Here is a 19,640-nt window from a genome sequence, read left to right on the forward strand (position 1 = left end):
GTCTGGGCCAACACAGGAATGTCCAGGGGATGAGACAGGCCTTACATTTTGCTGCAAAAGAAATCAAAGGCACAAGTGTAGGATGGGAGAAATCTGGCTTGGCAGCAGGACACGTGAAAAGGGCTGAGGTGTCTTAGTGGATCACAAGCCGAATATGAGCCAGCAATGTGGTATGGCTCCAAAAATTGCAAATGCTATTTTGGGCTGCATTGATAGAAGTGTAGCTTCCAAATCACATGGAGTACTAGTTCCCCTCTATTTAGTACTGGTTAGTTCTCATCTTGAGTACTGTGTCCAGTTCTGGGCACCGCACTTTAAGAAGCATGCCGACAAACTGGAGAGGGTTTAGAGGAGGGCAACGAAGATGATCAGGGGACTGGAAACAAAGCCCTATGAAGAGAGACTGAAAGAACTGGACATGTTTAGACTTGAGAAGAGAAGACTGAGGGGAGATATGATAGTGCTCTTCAAGTACTTGAAAGGTTGTCACAGAGAGGAGGGCCAGGATCTCTTCTCGATCATCCCAGAGTACAGGACACAGAATAATGGGCTCATGTTACAGGAAGCCAGATTCCGGATGAACATCAGGCAAATCCTCCTGACTTATACGACAATGGAACCAATTACCTAGGGAGGTGGTGGGCTCTCCCACATTGGAGGCATTGAAGATGAGGCTGGACAGCCATCTGTCAGGGATGCTCTGACTTGGATTCCTGCATTGAGCAGGGGGTTGGACTTGATGGTCCTATAGGCCCCTTCCAACCCTACCATTCTATGATATGTCTCTTTTTCTTGTTTGCCTAATGAAGAATTCTATGTAACTTGAAACCTAACATGCAGTACCACCATTATGCTGCTGCAATGCAAAAGCAATATTGCACATTCTGCATTGTTGTACTGGCATAGATGTTGTACTTCTAACACTCCATGTTGACACAGCAGTTTTCACACAGGGCTGCAAAAGGGCTGAATGTGGCTAATTGTTCCATAATTACACCTGAGTTGCTGCAAGGACTGTCATCCCTTTGAATCAAATCCTTACAAGTCAAGCTGGTCAGTTGTGCAACATTCAGTCGTAAATGTGGATTACCTTCTCTTGGTTTGAGCTGGCTGTGCTCGGAACCAAGAGATATAATGTAATGGATTTAGGAAATAGCTGACTTTGCTTTATTGGACGTGCTGGGAAGACTATTGACCAAACATTAATCCACCTGTTTTAAAACAATATACTATGTCTCATTATGAAATGCGAATGGTAAATATTAATTATGAAGAATGAAGAATGTGAAAATGTGAATAAGTAAGAAGTATTGTATAAAATTGTATTAAAGAGAAGATACAGAGACACAAGCAGGTTCACAATGTATTCTCGGTAACTGGCATAAAAACAATGGTCAAGATGACCTGGATGGTATCCAAAGAGAAAGTGCTGATTTAAAGCCCCATTACTTGGGCCAAAAAGTTTATCTGAGCAATAAAGAGGTGTGAGATTGTAATATTCCAGGCCAAAAGTGTACTTATCAATTAATGAGCAAAAGATATTGTCTAAGGAATATGCATCAAAAAGCTCGATATATAGATGTCTAGAAAAATGTACAGACTTTGGTTTAATTGGCAAATTTTGGGTAAAAAGTAATCTTCTCAAAAGTATAATTCAAAACGGATTCTATCTAGCCTGATAGGCTTTTATGTATGTTCCAATTTTTAAAGAATGTTTAATAACAAAGACATAATTAAGACTATGAGCCCTAATTTATGGGACAGCAGATCATATTAGCTATGAGGTAATTGCTACACAGAAAGGGTATAAATATGTGCTGATTTTAGAAGGCGAAAGCTTCTTCTTAGGGGCTCAACACCTTGCCTGTGCACCTGATGGCTGAACAGCCTAATCAGTATTGACGCATTAATGGCAGCACGAATCAGCGACGGCAGCCAGGCCAGCTCCAAAGATGGACCAATGGTCTGCATATGCTTTGCAAGCAGAAGGCCCCAGGCTCGAACCCCGGCCTCTCCAGGTAAGGCTAGGAACAATTCTAGGCAGCTAGGAGCCGCTGCCACTCAGTGCTGACAATACTGGGCTAGCTGGACCAAGGGTCTGACTCAGTATAAGGCAGCTACCTATGTTCCTATGTAACCTTCCCCTCTTCAAGAATGGATAACCCTGGACGTTCAGTGTCACATTAGTTCTCCACTCAAGTCTCTATGTAATCAACATCCTTCACAAGGAGGTACTGGAAATAGTGCGGGGCTTATGTTAGGAAATGCTGACAGTTTGAAACTTGCTTTGACCTGTGGTTTCCATCTCCGTATCTGTCACAACAGAACTTGGTTTCATGTTTATGCACAACCCAGGATATTGTTTGTAAGATAAGGAGGTGCAACTTTGTCTGGCAGAGGAATTAGCTAATATCCAAAATAGAAATCATGCGGCTTATTAGGACAGTCACTCTAGTTCCCTGTGTGAGCACAGGACAGGACATTGCATTAATATGAGGGCCGTACATATGCAGCCTTGCCTTGTGCAAGAACTTGTAATCATCTTATTTGCTGCCGAACCTCCAAAAGTGGGATCCCTTGTTTGCTGAGCACTCTTTCCAACACATCCCTTCTAAATTCTGAAGAGATATGATTCCGTCAGCAAATGCTCATGAAGGGCAATGGGATTATTTGGGGACTCCAAGGACAATTCATACAATTCATGCATATTTGCAACCTGTGCAGCAGCATTTCCCGTTGAATATACCTTACGGTGTGGAGAAAGGAGCTGTATTGATAGACAAATGGACCTGGGCGCCATGCTGAACAATGTAAATGCACAAATTAGAGATGTGTTTAGACTCTTGCTTGGAGCACTGATATTATTATTCTTTTAAAAATTCTCTACCATGCAACCCCCTCACAGCATGCCTTGATAAGCCAATAAACCTTTTATTAACCATAGTTTATCATTATGTGCAAACCAGGAAACTATGCTGACCAGCTTCAGAAAAGCCAGGATCTTAAACTATCTTCAAAGTGTAGTTTAAGGTCCTGACTTGTTACATAGCCAGTACCTGTAATTTCCCAGTTCAGATGAGACAGGAAACTATGATTAATCCGAAACTTCCTGGCTAATGGAGGGTCACGATGGAAGGAGGCAATGTGCATGGGCAAAAAGTGCATTCATATTTCAACTTCTTAAGTCAAGATATGATTGTCCAAATGCAGCCATTTAGAGTAGAGACCTTGCAGTCACCCATCTTCAGGATTACTTTCCATGAACTAAAAAGCAGATGCCTGATAATGTTCAGAAGTCCAATGTGCAAGGGCCTTTTCTGTTGTGGCACCCCACCTTTGGAATTTTCTCTGCCTTGCAGGGCAACAGGCATCATACTTGATGGCCTGTTGAAAATATTTTTGTATACCCAGGCTTTTGCTGATTAGAATTGCTAGCCTTGTTGTTTGTCTCTTTGTATTTTATTTTAATTGTTGTTTTAATGCATGCTGTACACCACTCTGTGATTGAATAATGACAGCCAATATAGTAATACTTTAAATAAAATTTAAAAAAAACCATTAAAAATGGTAATTCAGTGTTTTGGTGGGTGGGGGTGAGTGTTACTAAAATGCCAAAGTAACATCAGAATTATGCAAAATCTGTCTGGCCTGATATAGCAAGGGAGAGTTTCACAGTATTGCAAATTCACAATGGAAGTCCTCATCTAGTCCCCACTGAACTGACCAGGGATGCCCTTTGATGCTGATCGGGATACGCATCCCCATCTGCAGCTGCTATTTACTGAGCATGGCTGGGCAGGTACAACCAGAGCTGTGTCAGGGGCAATAATTATGTGTTTTTACATTTATAGAAGACTAATATATGTTCTAAACTGTAATAGTGCTAAGGCTGTCCCTTTGGTTCTGTTTCCAAGGCATGAGGTTCCAAGTGATGACCACATTACATGTGATACTAAATGTACCCTTAGAAACTAGGGCTGGATCTACACTTACAGCCTTTTTTTTGCTTCCAATGAGATTTCACCACCCACCTTTCACACTATGCAGTAGCCACCTCAAATTGGAACTGGAATTTCCCACTTCCATGCTCCCGCTTTCAATACCCTAATATCCCAGTATTTCCCCTTAATGTGCTCTGATTTTCCACCTTCACTACCATATCCAGTTGTAGTCCCCTCCCCTGCCTGTCCATATGTGGCTGTGTTTGTATTTCCCTCCTGTCCAATCACAGCTCTCGATGGCTCCATGTCTTCTTCTGGCTACCAATCACATAGCTTCCTCAGCAGCCCCCATTTCCTCAGCAACAAGCAAAGGGCTGGATGTGCACGCGCTTGTCTGATCTCGGAAGCTAAGCGGGGTCGGTCCCAGTCAGTGTTTGGATGGGCGACCGCCTGGGAATCAGGCTTCCTGCACTGAGCAGGGGGTTGTTGTATCCCTTCAAATGAGACTAAGTTTTACTCCCTCCTATCCCCCGCTCCAGATGTGTGTTTTTTAATTAAGGCGTTATCCTCGCAGAATCGTGGCTTCTCCGCTATGTTTTTTTTCTAATTCAGGCATGATCTTCGAAGATTCTAAGCTCTGAAGCTTCACAACTTGGAAGCTTCAAAGATCATGCCTCAATTAGAAAAAAAATAAGCAACTGTTGCTCTGTAATAAGCAACAACAACAACAACACTGTCTTGTCAGAAGTAACTCCCATTGTGGTCCATGCGGTCCTCTGGGTGAAAATGGGGGCTAGTTTCCCTCTTTGTGTTCTCCCCCCTTCCCCAGCACAAACATATGTGTGTCTACTCGGAAGTAACTCCCATTGTGCTCAATGAGGCTTTCTCTTGAAATGTAGGTGCATCTGGACTTTCAGGGGAAAGGAGGGCGGGCGGGCGGAAGCCTCTCTTCACAGCAAAGCTGATTCCTTTAAAAAAAACCTATACTCCTCCATTTGCTTCTCCTTGTTGTCCTGGAAACACGGTCGAGGAGGTGGGAACACTGATGAGGTAATCAGACCCAACCCAGACTCCTCTCAGACTCCACCCAGCAATCAAGAAAATATTTGATTAGAGCTCAGTGGAAACAGCACAGAGCCACAGGCTACAGCGATGACAAGTTGGGACTTTAAGCACTGTGGAAACTGGAAAAGGAGAAGATGCGATTGGGGAAACATCGCAACAAAGTTGCAAACAAAGTGAAGCCGATAGCATGGAAACACGCCCAGGTGTTGAATATATTGCCCTGAAGCACTCTATTTCTGCCAACACCATGTTGCTGGGATATCAATGGAGAACAGGCCCAGTAGTATTCTTGCATAGGTCCTTTGTGCAATTACTCACCTGATTGCACACTCCTCTGTTGACCACTCACCACAGCAGACTTCTGGAGAACAGCTCAACAGCTTTATTGAAACATGTATCAATAAACATGTAGACAGGGGTGAGCCAGTAGACATTGTTTACTTGGACTTCCAAAAGGCTTTTGACAAACTCCCTCACCAAAGAAAACTGAGAAAAAGAAGTTTTCCTGAGAAAAGTCATGCAGTCATGAAATAAGAGGACAGGTCCTCGTATGGATCAGTAACTTAGTGGCTCTCCAGGGTTTCAGGCAGGATTTTTTCCAGCCCTATCTGCAGATGACTGAGGGGATTTCTACACCAGCCTAAAATCGTGCATTTAAAATGGGGCTTTCCACTTCCATTTTAAATGCAAGATCACAACTGATTCCCTTAACACACACTTCCTTCTCTGTAGATGGCCATTCCCATAGTGTTATGTTTCCATGAAGAGGCATTACACATGCTCCAGGTTCAGCGATACTTGCTCCTGGGTTCCTGCCTCTTTTCCTCCCGCTGCACGTTACTGGTGGATGGGGACTGACATGTGGACAGCCCTCCCTGATCTCCCCAGGCCCTGCCTCCCTCTTCCATGCTTTTGGCCAGTCCCTGCTGCTCGGCCCCTCTGCTGCTCCTCCACTTTGCCGCCCCCCTCCCCGCTGCCGCTGTGCCACTCTGTGTTGAACAAGCAGGCTGAAAATGGCGAAGAGCCAAAAATGGCTCAGGCACAGGAAGGCTGAACACCCATCAGACCTTCATCACCACCTTCAACATCATGACCCCAACAACCACACTCAGCCCTTCATTAACGCCAGGGCAGAATTACACGGGGAGGACATGGTGCTCCATTTGCGCATATCTGGAAAAATACCGCATTTTTTCTGTTTGAGGAAAACACGGGATAGGTGGGAGGAAATAGTGGAATAATGACTGGAAAATGACGACGTCATGTAATGGACCCGCACAATTTACTGAGCGAGCAACCATGAATGCACAATAAACCTGAGGTGTAGAGATCTCCTGAGACTGAACCTGGGACTGTCTGCATGCAAAGCATGTGCTTTGTCAACTCAGCTAGAGCCCCTTTTAATACAGAAAACACTGGTAATCTCAGATTTTGTCCATGAAAATAGTGTTCGGGGTTCTGGCAGACAGATGTCATTTTTGTAGGGATGTCAGAGAATTCCGCCACGGACTCCAGTGAGGCCGGATTCTAAAGAACCACTGAATCCATGGCGGAACAGCCTCCCACCCCCCGCCACCACGCAGAATCCACCTGGGACGGAGCTTACCTGGGGCGGATGCGGCGGCGGCAGCTCCGGCGGCGGCTCCGGCGGCGGCTCCGGCTGGTCTCCCGGCCGGCCATTGCCGGCCTGCTGCGGCCGCAAATGGCAGCTGTCGTAGTGGCCGCCATTTGCGTCCCTGCTCTTTGACGTGATAGGCTACATAAATACTTACATAGCCTATCACAGCTGACTGCAAGCATGCAAATGGCGACCTCTACGATGGCCGCCATTTGTGGCTGCAGCAGCCCGGCCGCAGCCGGAACTCCGGCTGCAGCCGGCCCTGGCTGGCAGCTCCGCAGAGCCGTCGCGGAGTGGAGCCGGTCCAGGGAGAATTCCAGGGGGAGGGACGGAGTGCCTCCCGTCCACCACAGATGGCCCGGCCCGGCCCGGAGCCAGGTAAGTCTTTCGTACATCCCTACATTTTTTTAGGATAGACATGGTGTTTCCCAGCCATCAAGGCTTAAAAGAACTATTAGTATAATTGAGATATGGTCAGATTCCTAACAGTAAGGAAACTGATTCATCCAAATGAGCTACATTAGAAGAACATCATGCCATATATTCCATCTCATTTTAATGCAATAAGGCCATCTTTCCAAACATGCTTATATGGAATTCCATGGGAACTAAGTGGATCTGGTCTACTCATGCAGTCATGTGATGTGGGAATACGATGGAAGAACCACTGTAGCACTTCAGACTGTAAGTAGGAATGGTTGAGAATTTTGTTTCAGTTCATTTTTATTTGAATTTACCAAAATTGCACAGATTGCACATCCCCAATTTGAAAAATCCTTTACGTAAAAAAACAAACTTACTTTTCACAAGTAGAAGCATAGGAAGGAAAAGGCTGAAGTTTCTACCTCGTGTGCTAGTGTTTTACTTGCAAGATGTTGTGGGTGTTTTGTTTTTCTTATGCAGAAGAACATTCAAAACTGTGACACCTGCCCCCATCTCCAATCTGAAATGGTACAGTCTATGCTACCATCCCAGGGCTCTACCACCTCATCCAGCTGCACATGTAGATCAGGTCGGAATTAATACATTTAGGGCACAATCCTATGCAACTGTAGACAGAAAAAAAACCCTACAACTCCCAGCATCCCCCAGCCATTATAGCTGGCTGAAGCATTCTGGGGGTTGTAGGGCTTTTTTCTGCCTATACATGCGTAGGATTGCACCGTTAAAATATGTGAATGAGTCATCTCGTCGGAAAGTTACAATGGCCTCCCAGCTCACTTAGGCTGCGATCCTATCCACACATTACCTGGGAGTAAGGCTCATTGAATTCAGTGGGGCTTATTACTGAGTAGGTATGCATAGCATTGCTCTGTTGATGTCTTTACTCAAAGTCATCTGTAAGGAACACCTAACAGCTAGCCTGTCCAGAGGATGAAGGAAGGGGGTATGTACATGATGATGCTTCAGAAGTACCTATATATTTTAGCAACTCACTGGTTCTATTGTTATAAGAATTACATGAGCCTATGTGCTACACATTTGTGTAAAACACATGAAGACATATGGCACTTGAAATACACGGGGGCGGGGGGGGGGGTTCAAATGAATCCTGAGTGAATGCAAGAAAGACGTTTTAAACTTTTGCTGAGAACCTAGTTTCCCTCCACTGAAACCTGACTGGATGCCCCTCAGCCTGTGTGCTCCGGATCTATAAGGGCTGCAGGCAAAGGAAGACATACATAGCCGTGAGGAGTTTAACTGCAGTCCTCAAAACGCTCTGCAAGTACGAGACCCATTCATTTCAGCTGGGGCTTACACGTGCATTGTAGAATATTCTATTTATTATGCCAGTCTTAACTACGAACACAATTGCCGTATTGTACTTCTAAATACCCCATTTTCTGGAAACACAATGTCCCACTTTCCAAGTTTGCTAAACCAAAATGATGATGATGATTCTCTTCCTCATTTGACATAAGAGAGCAATACCTATATGAAACTTACCTTGTCTTCTGTGGAAGAGATTCTAACACTCCTTGACAAGTGTACCCAATATGGTACCAACCTCCTGAGGCACTGATATTTAAAACTGTAGGTTTGCGTAACACTTGCAGTGTTACACACATTTGCAACTCCAGAAGTTCGTGGGGTTTGCATACATGATCCTGGAAATTCAAATGCTAATGAATTTATGCAAGAGCAAGTCAAACCACTTCTATTTATTGCAGGCATCTAAGACTGAAGAGGCAAATAATTAATAACACAGGTTGTTACTTATGATTAGAGATAAGGCAGACTTTTCCTCCTAATTTCTGGAGGGAGCTATTTTAGGGGGATTTCCATGGGCCAGGTTACATTCCTGGAAGAGAAAGAGTGGTATATTTCACATTAATGCCCTCATCCTAAACATAATTTCTCTAATGTCTGTCTTAATTATTTTGAAAGTTATTGGAGATTTTAGATTTTTATTATTTAGATGTTCTGCTATTTTTAAATCTCTACTTTATTCTTTCTTGTGGTTCTTTTTACTCTGTTTTATTGTGTGAGCCTCCCCAAGAACATCTTGTTACAGGGCACCATATAAACACCATAAATAAATAAAAGAATGCAAAAAGTGCATTTCCTTCGAGGAACCACTGGGGTCTTATGATGGGGGGGATGGGGAAAGAGTTACTTGTCTGGGGGCAGTTTGCCCTCCTTGTACCCCCGCCCCCATCTCCTGTGAGGCACAGCACACGCCAGGACTTTTCCTGGCTGTGCTACACTTACTTTTCAAGCTGAAAGGCCTGCGGTAAAAGTGTGGTGACATTACTTCACAGTAAATTGCCAAGCTCAAATCAGGGACAGACAGAGACCTGATTTGCATGATTACTGCAGAACATGGGTGCTTTTTCAGACGTAGAAGAGAGTTAGATATTTAAATTCTATTTATTCATTGTTATTTTTGCAAGCTGGCCATCATCAAAGTCTCCATCAAGATGGAATGTTCTATGGTGAAATCCAATGCTCCATGGTGAGATTGGGTGGCAACACTTACTTAGTGCTTGCCATTATTTCAGAACTGACAGCAATGTCTAGCTGGCACAAGTCTTTGTTCAGGTCAGGAAGCTTACACTCTGAGGCCAGAGAAAGTAGAATTACTCTATGACAAAATATTGCCCTAAATACAACATATCAATAATTGGATTGGATGTTCCCCAATCTAAAAAACTCTAGTATTCTTGTATTGTCACATTACTCATGTGATTGCACACCTGTTTGTTGACCATTCACCACAGCAGACTTCTGGAGAACAGTTGAACATCTTTATTCAAAGGGTAGCAAATATAACTGGCATAGAAACACAGGACTGACCCAGGGGAGGAGGAGAACACCGAACATCAGTCCCACCTACAGAGTTATGGCAGGAGGGCTGGCAAATCTTTAGCTGCTCATGGGCACCATTGGGGATTCGCGGCATGAGAGCCGACGTTGTAGCTGGCAGGGTGCTCCGCAGCAGCTGGATCATCAACCTGTGTGCCACTGCAAATTGTGACCCAGAGACTGGTATGGTCCTTAGATGCAGTAAGTCCAGGTAGGGATTGGAACCTTCCAATGTACAGTGTGTCAGCAACAAGGATATTTTTACCTTTGGTGTAAATGGTGTGTAAATCATACATCTGTAACTGTAGGAGCATTCGTTGAAGCCTGTGGGCTTTGAGAAGATTGCCTACAGTAGCTCAGGGTCTGACTGAACTTTGGCAGCACTGCCAAAAACATACTGGTGGAACGTCCTCGTGGCAAAGACAACGGCCCACGGTTTCTTCTCGATGTGTGCATAGTTCTGTTCAGATCTGCTCAGGGCCCCAGAAGCGAAGGCAATTGGCTGGTTCTGCTATAGTAGACATGCTCCTACGCCATTTTTAGATGCATCTGCCTGAATTTCCAACAGCTGAGTGGAGCCATCGTAGCGTAGCACCAGAGCTGAAGTAATGGCTTGTTTGAGCTTGTTGAAAGCTGTTTGCTCTTCTGGACCCCCTTGCCACACAATACCTTCGGGCAGCAGAGTCCTAAGCGGCGCTGTCAGGCTGGAATCATTAGGAATGAACTGAGCCAAGCACTGGACTGTCCACGAGAGCCTTTGCAAGCCTTTCTTATCGTCGACGTCAGGTGGAGGCATTTTATTGATGGCGTCCACTTCGTTGTCATCCAGCGTCACTTCCTCGCTCAAGTATATGTGACCCATATATTTGGCATGATCAGCTAGGTGTTGCATCTTGTCTTTCTTGAACTCGATACCTGTGTGTCAAAGAAAACTTCACAGCTTATTCCGAGCATTCACATCTTCATTCAAAGAAAACAAGACAGAAAAGAAAGCACATGTATATGGAGATTCCTACAAAATTCTTGCAAGGAGGTTCTGCACGTTTACATTTCAAACAGGACAAAGGCTAATAGAGTTTTGCCAAGAGAACACGCTGATCATAGCAAACACTCTTTTCCAACAGCACAAGAGGCGACTCTACACATGGACATCACCAGATGGTCAATATCGAAATAAGATTGATTATGTCCTTTGCAGCCAAAGATGGAGAAGCTGTATACAGTCAGTAAAAACAAGACCTGGAGCTGACTGTGGCTCAGATCATGAGCTGCTTCTTGCAAAATTTCGGCTTAAATTGAAGAACGTCGGGAAAACCACTAAACCATTCAGGTATGACCTAAATCATATCCCTTATGAATACACAGTGGAGGTGATGAATAGATTTCAGGGATTAGACCTGATAGACAGAGTGCCTGAGGAACTATGGACGGAGATCCGTAACATTGTTCAGGAGGCAGCAACTCAATCCATCCCAAAGAAAAAGAAATGCAAGAAAGCCAAGTGGCTGTCTGAGGAGGCTTTACAAGTAGCTGAGGAAAGAAGGGAAGCGAAAAGCAAGGGAGAAAGGCGAAGGTATATCCAACTGAATGCAGAGTTCCAGAGAATAGCAAGGAGAGACAAAAAGGCCTTCTTAAATGAACAATGCAAAGAAATTGAGGAAAACAACAGAATGAGAAAGACTAGAGATTTTTTCAAGAAAATCGGAGATCTCAAGGGAACGTTTTGTGCAAAGACGGGCATGATAAAGGACAAAGAAGGCAGAGACCTAACAGAAGCAGAGGAGATTAAGAAGAGGTGGAAAGAATACACAGAAGAACTATACAGGAAAGATCTGAATGTCCCTGATAGCCATGATAGTGTGCTCACTGAACTTGAACCGGACATCCTAGAGAGTGAAGTCAAGTGGGCCTTAGGAAGCATGACTAACAACAAACCTAGCAGAGATGACAGTATTCCAGCCGAGCTATTTAAAATCCTAAAAGACGATGCTGTTAAAGTGCTGCACTCAATATGCCAACTAATTTGGAACACTCAACAGTGGCCACAAGACTGGAAAAGGTCAGTTTACATTCCAATTCCAAAGAAGGGCAACGCCAAAGAGCGTTCAAACTACCGCACAATTGCGCTCATTTCACATGCCAGCAAGGTGATGCTCAAAATCCTACAAGCTAGGCTTCAGCAGTATGCGAACCGAGAACTACCGGAAGTACAAGCTGGGTTTCGAAGAGGCAGAGGAACTAGAGATCAAATTGCCAACATTCGCTGGATCATGGAGAAAGCAAGAGAATTCCAGAAAAGCGTCTATTTCTGCTTCATTGACTATGCTAAAGCCTTTGATTGTGTGGATCACAACAAACTGTGGCAAATTCTTAAAGAGATGGGAGTACCAGACCGCCTTACCTGTCTACTGAGAAACCTGTACGAGGGTCAAGAAGCAAAGGTAAGAACCAGACATGGAACAACCGATTGGTTCAAAATTGGGAAAGGAGTATGACAAGGCTGCATATTGTCACCCTGCTTATTTAACTTATATGCAGAGTACATCATGAGAAACGCTGGGTTGGATGAATCACAGGTTGGAATTAAGATTGCCGGGAGAATTATCAACAACCTCAGATACGCAGACGATACCACCCTAATGGCAGAAAGCGAAGAGGATCTAAAGAGCCTCTTGTTGAGGGTGAAAGTGGAGAGTGCAAAAGCTGGTTTGAAACTCAACATTAAAAAAACGAAGATCATGGCATCTGGCCCCATCACTTCCTGGCATATAGAAGGTAAGAAATGGAAGCAGTGACAGATTTTATTTTCTTGGGCTCCAAGATCACCACAGACGGTGACTGTAGCCATGAAATTAAAAGACGCTTGCTCCTTGGGAGGAAAGCTATGGCAAACCTAGACAGCATAGTAAGAAGCAGAGACATCACCTTGCCGACAAAGGTCCGTCTAATCAAAGCTATGGTTTTCCCAGTAGTAATGTATGGCTGTGAGAGCTGGACTATAAGGAAGGCTGAGCAACAAAGAATTGATGCTTTCGAACTGTGGTGCTGGAGGAGACTATTACAAGTCCCCTGGACTGCAAGGAGGTCAAATCAGTCAATCCTAAAGGAAATTAACCTTGAGTGCTCATTGGAAGGACAGATCCTGAAGCTGAAGCTCAAATATTTTGGCCACCTAATGCGAAGAGAAAACTCCCTGGAAAAGACCCTGATGCTGGGAAAGATTGAAGGCAAAAGGAGAAGGGGACGGCAGAGGATGAGATGGCTAGATAGCATCACCAATGCAATGAATACGAACTTGAGCACACTCCGGGAGAGAGCGGAGGACAGGAAGGCCTGGCATGCTATGGTCCATGGGGTCACGAAGAGTCAGACACGACTTAACAACTGAACAACAACAAATGACACGGCACAACTTTAGCTAACGCTGATTGGATACAGAACATTTCAGACATGGGACAGGCTGTCAGTGTGATAAGCAATTCTTACTGTTCTATTTTTTTCTAGTTTTTCAGGTGGTATGGAAACTTGGGGCTTGGAATTTTCTCCCTTTACCCCAAAATTGCTTTTTAGCTAGACTTTCAGTCTACATTCGTTTGTTTACTGTACTTTGGTACATACAAGGTTAGTGAAGCGCAGGGTCAGAGCAAATGTGGGCCTGATTAATGGCTCATGGAATTTTCTTCCACACTGTGGCACAGGCTCTTCCTAGAACTTGCATCAGAATGGTGTCCTGCTCTGCCTTACCTGCAGGAGCGATGAACATATCATCAGCTACGATGTGGACACCCAGGATGTCTCCAAAACACCCGTAGTTCTTCTGCTGATGCCAAAAGGGAGTCTCTTGAAATGCTATTGCCTCCACAGGGGCGTTGAATGTACAAAGCTCAGCTGACTCACTGTTCTGTGCTACCTACCTGCCAGTAGCTCTCTTTTTCATCAAGGATGGTAAAGATGGTCAACCCTGCCAGGTTTCTCTAGACAGCATCAGCTGTGGGGATGGGGAAATGTTGCCTCTTGACTGCCTCCTTAAGGGCCCTGGGATCTAGACGCAGTCTGAATGACCCGTTCTTATTTTGTGCGATGCCCAGGCTGCTCACCCATGCTGTGGGCTTAGTCACTTTAGAGATCACCCCTACTGACTCAAGGTGCTCTAGAGCAGGTTTCAGTTGGTCTACTATGGTGGGGGGAATCTTCTATGCCCATGAACAACAGGGGGTACGGCCCAGTGCACATAAATGTGAGGCATGCCTGGAAAGCATCCCAGGCCTTCACAAATATCAGAATATGCAGCAAAGAGATCATCTTGAGTGGTGGGGTGCTGATGTGAGTCTTCATGCACAGGCCCGACCAGGTTCAGCGCCACACATCCTGCACGGCCTAATAGTGGGGGCCATAATGGAGAACATACGATCTGCCTCAAATGCGCCTTTTTTGCAAAGACCTATAAATGCCCCTCTGGGTGTAATTCTTGCACCACCAATGCAATCAGGGTGATACCTGGTGGAGTTCCTTGCACCTTTCTTGGCAGTGGCCTAGCCATGTCTTCTGGAGAGGTGTTTACATCTGCACCAGTGTCCAGTTTGAAAGAAACGGGCTTTCCAGCAGCAGTCACCAGGGCGCAGTGGATGCCTTGTGCTATCCACTGGCTTGCAAACACAGTCTGGCTTGCAAACACAGAGCCTACAAACAAAGGGTTAAGGCCCTGGGATTTAAAGGCTTGCTTGGCCCTGCAGTTTTGCAAAGTGATGTTTTCTGACCAGTTAAAACAAGCTCTGGGATTCCATTTTTAATCCCAGAATTCTCTTGGAGGCATTTAATTAAAGAATTTCCTAATTGAGCAGCAGGCATTGTTGTGGTTGTTGTTGTTCAGTCGTGTCCAACTCTTGGTGACCCCATGGACCATAGCACGCCAGGCCTTCCTGTCCTGCGCTCTCTCCCGGAGCATGCTCAAGTCCATATTCATTGTATCAGTGATGCTATCTAGCCATCTCCTCCTCTGCCGTCCCCTTCTCCTTTTGCCTTCAGTCTTTCCCAGCATCAGGGTCTTTTCCAGGGAGTTTTCTCTTTGCATTTGGTGGCCAAAATATTTGAGCTTCAGCTTCAGTATCTGTCCTTCCAATGAGCAGTCAGGGTTGATTTCCTTTAGGATTGACTGATTTGACCTCCTTGCAGTCCAGGGGACTCGTAAGAGTCTTCTCCAGCACCACGGTTCGAAAGCATCAATTCTTAAGATCATGCAAATGTGAAAGATTCGCTTGATCTGCCACAGGTAACTCTAAGGTGCCAAGAGAGGAGGGAGTGAGGTGGGCCAAGCCCTGTCCTTTGCCAGTGGGCAGCTTACCAGCTCTCATTACCTCACTGAGTGACGCCCCACCCACCCCGCCTCTTTGTTCTGCACTTCCCCTTCCTTCTGTGGAGCAAACAGAAAATTAGACTTATCATGAAGTTCTGGTCAGATGGGAAACAATTAGCTCCTCTTTTGATAGAAAGCAGGGCAAAAAGAAAAAAAATGCAACCTTCTTCATAGGACTTCATTACAGCACTAAAAATGTCCACAACAAGAAAATGTGGATTCAAACCTGACTTAAAGAGGGAAGAAAATGGGGGAGGGTGGGTGGTCACAAGAGGAAACCGAATAGTACAATTCCAGCGGTGTCTCTAATTATGATGAATGCGGAGAACCACACAAGTGTGGACAATATAACCCACCCTTCAGAGAGAAAAAAGAAAAGAACAGGTGATGTGGACTTCATGGAGGCAGGTCTGCCTGATTCACAACCTCCAGCCCAGAAGAACACCGCATGCCAACTCCAATTTTCCATTTGCAATAAGCAGAGTGGTGGAGCTTGAAGGAAAGGGATCCCCAGCAAGGCAAGGGGAGGGAAAATATGTCACAGCACCTTACACAGAACTCTCATAATGATGGCGGCCTTAACAGAGCTGACCTTGTTGAGTCTGAAGTATTGTAAAATTGTAGTGCAATGGGTCCAATTAACCACCTTACCAATATCTTCAAATGTGGCAGAGCTGCAGAGATCGCTGGTCCGTGTACCAAGTGAGCAATGATCCCTATGGGTTGGAGACAATCCCTGTGTCATGGCTGAACCATGGGCCAAAGGTGAGGCACTAGAGAAGAGCAAGTCAGGACCAATCAGAAAGCAGGATCAAGAAGGAAGCCAGGTGCCAGGACCCAAAGATACAGAAGGAGTCCAGAGCTCTCAAAGATCGCGTTCTTCAAGCAAGGCTGAAATGAAGCAGGAAGCCCCAGCAGATCCTGACACCTTGGGTTTGTATTGCAGAGACACACTGCTGGACCCATGTACTAACAATGGAGCTGTATATCTCATTGCCCTTGGCATCTGTCACTTCGAGAAAGGCTGTCAGAGTGCCTGTTCTCCCCAGAGCATTGTAGATAGATGCTACTTTTGTTTCATAGTTTCTCCTTGGGGTGAGAAGGATTGGGCGAGAAGTCAAGAGGGAAGATCTAGTGTATTCAATGGAAAACAGAGTTCACCTAAGGGATGAAGACTAAATCAGGATAGAATTAAAGGACAGCCATGCATGAGAAGTCACTGAATTCTTCAGCTTGATTAAAATCAGAGCTGGAGAAGACTTCACAGCTGAAGACCTGATGCTAGGAAAACTGGGGGGAAAGTCCATACCTACAGGGGATCTTCTTAGCCCAAGGATCCCCCATGGGGGAGTGCATGCTCCCCTATCTGCATTTTCCCAGAGGTCAGCTCTTCAAACCAGATTCCCAGCAAAGAAACAGAAACAGCATTGTTTGCTTGAGGAGTGGGTTTAAGAGCTGATCTTCCCGTTTTTGCTAGGGGGTGCCCAGAACTGGCAATGAACCAGAGCAGCAGAGTTACACACAATGGCTAGCCGGGACATGATACTTCAAGCCCACTTTCTATATCCACAAAAGATTGATTGATTTTCTTTTCCTGAGGGGCAATGGCCTCTGGTAGGAAAAGGTTTCTCCACCCCTTAGGAGAAGCAGAATTCAACAGATGGACAACTTCCACTCAGTTCATCACCATGGAAAATGGGGTGGGGGGGATTCTCGCCCCTTTGAGATTTTTGCTGTCCTTCAGCCGAAAAGCACAGGGCCCCATTTGGATGGATGGGGAAATGGCCACTCTGATCCAGATTCAGGAGATGCCTGCAGACTGAAATGCCGATCTCATGGGTCATGTCTTGTGTGTTAATCAGCACAAACCCCAGTATTTTTAATGTCTCAATTTATTTAGATGTTGTTGTTGTTGCTACATTTCAGTCTTCAAGAATTTTCACAGAACCCATTAAGCTCGATAACCTCACAAAACACCTTTTGGGACACTGAACCGAAGAGTGAAAATGAACCATAATTAGACGAATTTGGAATGCCAACAAACCACTCCACATGACATGCGAATCAGAAAGTCAGGTTACACATTTTAGTTACAGTGATATTCAGAGCTATTTTCAAAGCATGTTAATCTCTTCTGATTGCATTCTTTAAATTTCATAAACATAAAATATTTCACTTCACATAATGACTGCAGTAACAGGGGTAATGAAACATGTCCTAGGAATTACAATTCAGAAGCAATAAATTGACTAGTTCAGGGTGAAAAATTCTGTAATCTCAGAAAAATGCAGGCTGACGAGAGGTTGGTAGCACTGCTGTGTTTCTTTAAGGTGGATTGCAAATTGTTGCAGTAGAGGTGGAGGTGATACCAGGGCTTATGAGTTCCAGGCCCACATATGGCACAAATGTGGGTCAACCCACATCAACAAGCTAGGCCTCACACCAGGCCTACCAAAACTTGGGCAGAGGAGGAGGAAGAGGAGGCAGCTGTAGCAGGGAGATTACAAATACAGCAGTATGTGAAAGCGGCCTTTTCAGATCATAGCAGAGTCTGGTAACTCCCAGCCAGATTCCCTAAAACAGCAGCGTCGAACCTCTTTCAGTCCATGGGCCAAATATGAAGAAAGCTCTCAGGGGCTGTATTTCAGTGGTGGGCTGGGCCAAAAGGAAAAGGGTCAGATATACCAGCATATTTTAGTTTAAAGCTCTTACTGCAAGTCATTACACTTTAGGAGAGGCATCAACCTTTTCGAATGGAGTAAAACTGCACAAAAACTGGAAAATCAAATTCCCAGCGGCTGGTGGAAGGAGATGAAGCCAGGGAAAGGGGAACCCCAGATGGCTGGACTGGAATCCCAGGTGTGCTGCATTTGGCCGGCAGGCCTGAGGTTCAACTCCCCAGTCCTAAAAGTTTTTGCACAGGGGTTAGAGACACAGGAATTTGCCCCTGGATTCTGGGCAATTCTGGAATACTATGGTAAACTATTTCATTGATGTTTCCTTGTAAAACCTATATTTCTTGTAATTTCTTGCTAGGAAATTACTGTGCCACACTGGGAAATTACTTTTCACTCAATTTTTACTGGAAATTAGGGATGGCGGAGAAATCCTCCATGGACTCCAATGAGGCTTGGTTCTTTAGAATCTGCCCCCCTGGAGTCCACGGAGGAACGGACTGCTCCCCCCTGCCACCCCGCGAAGGCCAGTCGGGACAGACCCTACTGACGGTGGCTGGTCCAGGTCCATCATCTTCGTTCCGCAGCCATCCGCTGCTGGGCTGCGGAACAAATGGCGTCCAGCGTCGTGGATGCCATTTGTGTTCCTGCTCTTTGCTGTGATAGGCTACGTAAATATTTCCGTAGCCTATCATGGCCAAGGGCAGGGGTGCAAATGGCATAGCGGACTTGCCATGGAGCAGAGCCGGCTGGGGAGGATTCTGGGGTAAAGGACGGATCACCTCCCCTGACCCGCGGACCCCCCCCCCCGCCAGTGGACTGGTGAGACTGTTTCGTACACCCCTACTGGAAATAATCTCAAAATATTTAATCTGAGACACTTTGCATCTTTTACTTGTGTAGTTTGAAAAACTTTATATCACCAGCAAAAGAGATGTTAAAGTTATAGTCTTAAACACACTTACATGGGAGTAAGCCTTGTTAAACAAAGAGACTTACTTTGCTGTAAGCTTATGTAGAACTGCACTAAATGCTTCAGTTTACCTGAAAGTAAGCCCTGAAAGGAATGGAACATTCTTCTGAGTAGACATGTTAAGGATTGCACCATTAGGTTGCAATTCTCTACCCATTTACCTGGGAGTAAGCCCAACTGAGCTCAATGAGACTAACCTCTGAGTAGATATGTATGTATAGGTTTGCACTGTTAGAAAACAATATTTATGCCTGCAGCCCAGGACCCTCTGCTAAGCAATTCCTGGAGTTATCAAGCATGGCTCATGGTGATCGTCTGATTAAGGAGAATCAAATGTGAATATGTAGGAGGTATGGAGAAATAATCTCTCATCTTTCCTCCATTTACTGATACAAATCTTTGGGGAGAACATTATTAACAATCCAAGGGCTGAAAAAAATGGCATAATTTTCTTTATGATGGTAAAAAGAGGAATTACTTTGTCAGGGGACTCAATTACTCAGTCAGGAATGACTATTGTATATGATGAAATTTTGCTTTATTTGAAATGCGTTATGCATAACAAGTGAAGACTGGAGCACTTTCTTAAACTAATCATGCCATTTTCTTCATTCCCCTCTTTTGGTGTGTGTGTTTTGGGTGGGGCAGTTAGAAGAGGTACTTCCCTCCCCTCTACTCACCCAATTTCTTCTGGATAAAGCCCATGCCA

At 45.0% G+C, this 19,640-nt stretch overlaps 1 protein-coding gene across 2 annotated transcripts in view; it reads right to left on the reverse strand.

Moving 5' to 3' along the window:
• LOC146347341 (serpin B3-like) overlaps positions 1-19,640 on the reverse strand; it is a 41,102-nt gene that overhangs the window by 10,068 nt on the left and 11,394 nt on the right. Inside the window, exon 1 of one of the 2 annotated variants that reach the window (XM_084850500.1) lies at positions 8,572-8,610. The exons of the other annotated variant lie outside the window; for it this stretch is intronic. The gene's annotated coding sequence lies outside the window, so the exon portion shown is untranslated. Of the gene's footprint in view, positions 1-8,571; positions 8,611-19,640 lie in introns of those variants that run through there. 2 annotated transcript variants of the gene reach the window in all.

The sequence above is a fragment of the Heloderma suspectum genome, chromosome 4 (assembly GCF_057233095.1).
Source record: "Heloderma suspectum isolate Gila_16-S chromosome 4, 16-S_ref, whole genome shotgun sequence".
NCBI lineage: Eukaryota > Metazoa > Chordata > Lepidosauria > Squamata > Helodermatidae > Heloderma > Heloderma suspectum.